The sequence below is a fragment of the Rhinopithecus bieti genome, unplaced genomic scaffold (genome assembly GCF_001698545.2).
Source record: "Rhinopithecus bieti isolate Rb0 unplaced genomic scaffold, ASM169854v2 scaffold_61298, whole genome shotgun sequence".
Classification (NCBI taxonomy): Eukaryota; Metazoa; Chordata; class Mammalia; order Primates; family Cercopithecidae; genus Rhinopithecus; species Rhinopithecus bieti.
In genome coordinates, this window is record NW_016823727.1 from 886,523 (window position 1) to 892,522 (window position 6,000).

Sequence of the window (6,000 nt, forward strand, 5' to 3'; positions counted from 1 at the left end):
CTGAGATCTGAAGGATAAATAGGCAAAGGGGAGAAGAAAGGTTTAGAGAAAAAAATTTTTTTTTTTTTGAGACAAGAGTCTCACTCTGTCAGCCAGGCTGGAGTGCAGTGGCCTGATCTCAGCTCACTGCAACCTCCGCCTCCCAGGTTCAAGATTCTCCTACCTCAGCCTCCCGAATAGCTGGGATTGCAGGTGCCCACCACCACACCCAGCTAATTTTTGTAGAGACAGGGTTTCACCATGTTGGCCAGGCTGGTCTCAAACGCCTGATTTCAGGTGCCTCAACCTCCCAAAGTGTTGGGATTACAGGCATGAGCCATTGCACCTGGCAGAGTATTCTTGGCAAAGGGAAGGTAAAGAAAAAATAATTGTATTTAAAGAGGAGACATGGATTACAATATTAGAATGGTCATTTGGCTATAATTTTGTGACTCTGGACAGCTCACGTCTCTTTGAACCTTGGTTTTCTCGTCTGTAAAACACTAGGGAGTATAACACATTTAAAGAACTAAAAAACATTTAGTATGGCTAGAATGCAAAAAGGTGGAGAAGGGAGTGAGTGTGATGAGATGAGAATAGAAAGGTAAGAGCCTTGGAGGAAGGTAAAGGGTAGAAGAGCTGACAGAGCCTTTTAGATCATACTAAGGGCTCTATACTTTGTCCTAAGAACAATATAAATCTCTTAAGTATTTTATTTTACTTCTTTATTTATTTTTGAGACAGGGTCTCATTCTGTTGCTCAGGCTGGAATGCAGTGGCATGATGTCAGCTCACTGCAACCTCTACCTCCTGGGTTCAAGCAGTTATCCCACCTCAGTCTCCCAAGTAGCTGGGACTACAGGCACATGCCACCACACCCAGTTAATTTTTGTATTTTTTGGTAGAGACAGTGTTTCACCATGTTGGTCAGGCTGGTCTCAAACTCCTGACCTCAGGTGATCCACCTACCTCTCTTAAGTATTTTATTTTTATTTTTTATTTTTTTCTGAGATGGAGTCTTGCTCTGTCACCCAGGCTGGAGTGCAGTGGTGCGATCTCTACTCACCGCAACTTCCACCTCCCAAATTCAAGCAATTCTCCCGCCTCAGCCTCCTGAGTAGTTGGGTCTACAGGCACGCGCCACCAGGCCCAGCTAATTTTTGTATCTTTAGTAGAGACGGGGTTTCACTATGTTGGCCAGGCTGGTCTCGAACTCTTGACCTCAGGTGATCCACCCTCCTCAGCCTCCCAAAGTGCTGGGATTACAGGGATGAGCCACTGTGTCCAGGTCCCTTAAGTATTTTAATGGTGAGGAGACAGGTAACCTGATCTGATGAGATTTGCAATTAACATGATTAGATTTTGAAAACATCACAATGGGCCTGGCACGGCGGCTCATGCCTGTAATCCCAGCACTTTGGGAGGCCGAGGTGGGTGGATCACGAGGTTAGGAGATCAAGACGATCCTGGCTAACACAGTGAAATCCCGTCTCTACTAAAAATAAAAAAATTAGCCGGACGTGGTTGCGGGCGCCTGTAGTCCCAGCTACTCAGGAGGCTGAGGCAGGAGAATGGCGTGAACCCGGGAGGCAGAGCTTGCAGTGAGCCGAGATCACGCCACTGCGCTCCAGCCTGGGTGATAGCGAGACTCCGTCTCAAAAAAAAAAAAAAAAAAAAAAATCACCATGACTGCGGTGTACAGAGTAGAGTTGAGGGTGGCCAGAATGAAAGCAGGGAGATCAGTTTAGTGGCTTGAAAGGGAATGATGATGGGTATGACCAAAAAAATGAATAGATTTAAGAGATATGTGGGAGATAAAATGGGTAAGATTTGGTGATGAATTGTATAAGGGATTTGAGAGAGAAGATATCAAGGAAGCCCCTTAGGTGTGTGCTGGTGAAACTGGATTGACTGGTAATGTAATGTCAATGACAGCGATAGAAAAACATTTCAGATTTGAAAGGGAAGATTATGAGTTAGATGTGAGACATGCTGAGTCTGAGGTGTCTTGGGGCATTAAACTGGAGCTGTGAAGAAGGTGGATAACTATAAGGAACTGGAGATCAAAAGAATAGTGGAGGCTGGGCGCCGTGGCTCATGCCTGTAATCCCAGCACTTTCAGAGGCCAAGGCAGGCGGATCACGAGGTTAGGAGATCGAGACCATCCTGTCTAACATGGTGAAACCCTGTCTCTACTAAAAATACAAAAAAATTAGCTGGGCGTGGTGGCGGGCACCTGTAATCCCAGCTACTCGGAAGACTGAGACAGGAAAATTGCTCGAACCTGGGAGGCGGAGGTTGCAGTGAGCCAAGATCCTGCCACTGCACTCCAGCCTGGGTGACAGAGCAAGACTCTGTCTCAAAAAAAAAAAAAAAAAAAATGCTGCTAGTCCAAATTGAGTTATGCCATAATTTAGAATACACACTGAATTACAAAACTGAATACAAAATACTAAAGTCTTTCAATGTTATATTTATTACTTGTTGAAATGATAATTTTATATAGGGTTAAATAAAACATCATTAAGATTGATACCTGTTTCTTTTACTTTTTAAAATGTGGCTACTAGAAATTTTAAAATTACATGAGTGACTATTGGACAATGTAAATTGTCAACCTAAAAAAAAAAGACACTAGAGGCTAGGCATGGTTTCTGACACTTGTAATCCCAGCACTCCAGGAAGATTACTTGAAGCCAGGAGTCAGAGACCAGCCTGGGTTACCAAGCAAGACCCCCTCTCTACAAGGAATTAAAAAATCATCTGGGCATGGTGGCATGTGCCTGTAGTCCCAGCTACTCGGAGGCTAAGGTGGGAGGATTGCTTGACCCCGGGGAAGTCAAGGCTGCCATGAATTATGATCACACTGTTACAGAAGGGCCAGGCTCCCAGCTAAACCCCACCCTGCAGCCTGGAACCATGGCCCTAAGTGAAAACAGCTGACCCCATTTTTCTGCCCAAATGTTGCTTTTTTGGCCTGCCCCTCCCCTATCCTGTGCCCATAAAAGATCAGCTGACAAGGCAACACAAGCGGCTGAGTGGCAAGCAAAGAAACAACTAAGTGTCAGAGAGTAGATGCAGCTAACTTTGGACGTACAGCTTCAGAGAGGGGCCTGGCCAGAGATGGGTGGGCTTCAGGGAAAGATTACCTTCCCATCCCTTTGCAGCCTCCCTTTCCGCTGAGAGCCACCCACCACTCAATAAAGTCTTCTGCATTCATTACCTTTCAACTGGTTCATGTGACCGGATTCTTCCTGGACGCCAGACAAGAACCAGGAAGCCTCTGAAAGCATAGGGGCTCTCTGAGAGCATAGGGGCTGCCACCCTGACCCTCCACTGAGCTGGTTGGCACTTGGCCATCCCTGGACGGCAGAGCAGAAAGAGCATTGGTTGTAATATGCTTGGATGCTGCTGCGGGGCCCACATAGAGCCTCCTCCCACCAGAAAAGAGCAACTGGCTGGTTCCAGCGCTCGTTCACTCCGGTTCCCACACTCGCTCCCTCGCACACTCCCTCGCATGAGGAGTGGCTAGCAGTGGGCTTAGTGAAACCAGTCACTCCACTTCCCGCCCACCAAGGGGGTCAAGGGAACTATCCTGTCTCATCACCACTGCACTCCAGCCTCAATGACAGAGTGAGACCTTGTCTCAAAAAAAAAAAAAGAGAAAAGAAAAAACGACCGGGTGTGGTGGCTCACGCCTGTAATCCTAGCCTGTAATCCTTCCACTTTGGGAGGCCAAGGCAGGTGGATCATTTGAGGTCAGGAGTTCGAGACTAGCCTGGCCAACATGGTGAAACCCTGTCTCTATTAAAAATACAAAAATTGGCCGGGTGCGGTGGGGTCACGCCTGTAATCCCAGCACTTTGGGAGGTCAAGCGGGGTGGATCACGAGGTCAGGAGATCGAGACCATCCTGGCTAACACGGTGAAACCCCGTCTCTACTAAAAATGCAAAAAATTAGCTGGGCGTGGTGGCGGGCGCCTGTAGTCCCAGCTACTTGGGAGGCTGAGGCAGGAGAATGGCATGAACCAGGGAGGCGGAGCTTGCAGTGAGCCGAGACCGTGCCACTGCACTCCAGCCTGGGCGACTGAGCAAAACTCCGTCTCAAAAAAAAAAAAAAAAACAAAAATTAGTCGGGCATGGTGGCATGTGCTTGTAGCCCCAGCTACTGGGTAGGCTGAGGCAGGAGAATTGCTTGAACCCACAAGGCAGAGATTGCAGAGGGCCGAGATCGCACCACTGCACTCCAGACTGGGTGACAGAGTGGGACTGTCTCTCAAAAAAAAAAGCAAGAGAAAATTATCTCTAAACCTGTTGGGTTTATTTGAGAATAGAAATAAGGATTATAATCCAGAATGCAGGAAATGGCAAGCCTCCAGTGCACTCAGTGAGGGAAGGGGATCTTTTATTAACAAAAAAGAAATTTATATAAACTGCTTAGAAACAGATCATTGTTTCCAGAGGCTCAAAGCCAGAGTTGTCAGTTCATTGGTGGAGATGCCTTACTGCGTAAGTGCTCTGAGAACATTTTACCTGAATTACAGCAGTCCTAAAAAAATGTCTAGTGATAGGCCGGGCGCGGTGGCTCACGCCTGTAATCCCAGCACTTTGAGAGGCCAAGGTGGGTGGATCACAAGGTCAGGAGATTAAGACCATCCTGGCTAACATGGTGAAACCCCGTCTCTAATAAAAATAAAAAAATTAGCCGGAGGTGGTGGCGGGTGCCTGTAGTCCCAGCTACTTGGGAGGCTGAGGTGGGAGAATGGCATGAACCTGGGAGGCAGAGCTTGCAGTGAGCCGAGATCACTCCACTGCACTCCAGCCTGGGAGACAGAATGAGACCCCATCTCAAAAAAAAAATAAAAATAAAAATAAAAAAGTCTAGTGATAAACCTTATCAAATCAGGAGATGCTTGAAAGATGCAAAAGAGCTTTTTGAACGTCCTTGGAAACAATTCTTAAGACATGTAAGCATAGGCCTCCTCTCCTTTCAACCTTCCTGGCTCTATTTTGTCTGTGTCTGACAAAAGCGATTTCATTTTGGCATCTGCAACCTTCACAAAGTCGAGAATAAGAAGTATGGAAGTTGTCAAAATCAAAACGGAGTCACTAGTGTTAAAAAAAAAACTCAGACAAAAAGAGCTGAGGAAGGCTATAGAAAGAGGGTTCTCACACGTGTATGTCTAATAACAAAAACGATCACAAAAGACTTTGCAAACACCACAACCTTGCATAAAAGGCCCTCCCAACTGTACACAAAAGATACTTCTACAAGGGCATCTACCCAGCAACTGCCTGTATGACTTTGGACTGGCATCACTTTTGTTATTGATCTTTGTAGCCAAGGATAATTATCTCAAAACAATTATCCTTCTCATTTTTCCTTTAAATATCTTTATCTTTCTTTAAACCTCCCTGGATATGCACATAATTTACCACATATCTTTTTCTCTTACAGAGACTCTCTCTGTTATTTAGGTTGACAGAAAAAAAGTGAACCTGAGACTAAGACTTGGGGAACATTTAATGAATGAGTTGGGGCAGATGAACCTTCAAAGACGACTGACGAGGTAACCAGAGAGGAAGGAAGAGATCAGAAGGCATTTATTATTAGAGAAGCCAAGGGAAGACCTTCTCAAGAAGGAGAGCATGATTAACTGTGTTAAGTGCAGCTAAGAGGTCACGTAGAGGACTGATGTACATAGTAATTTGGATGCCATTGGTGACCTTAGCAAGAGCTATTTAGATAGAGAGATGGAAACCAGACTAAAGAGTGTTGAGGAGGGTGGGCACGGTGGCTCACGCCTGTAATCCTAGCACTTTGGGAGGCCAAGGCAGGTGGATCACAAGGTCAGGAGTTCAAGACCAGCCTGGCCAACATGGTGAAACCCCGCCTCTACTAAAATACAAAATTAGCCAGGCGTGGTGGTGGGCACCAGTAATCTCAGCTTCGGGAGGCTGAGGCACAGAATTGCTTGAACCCAGGAGGCGGAGGTTGCAGTGAGTGGGGATCGTGCCATA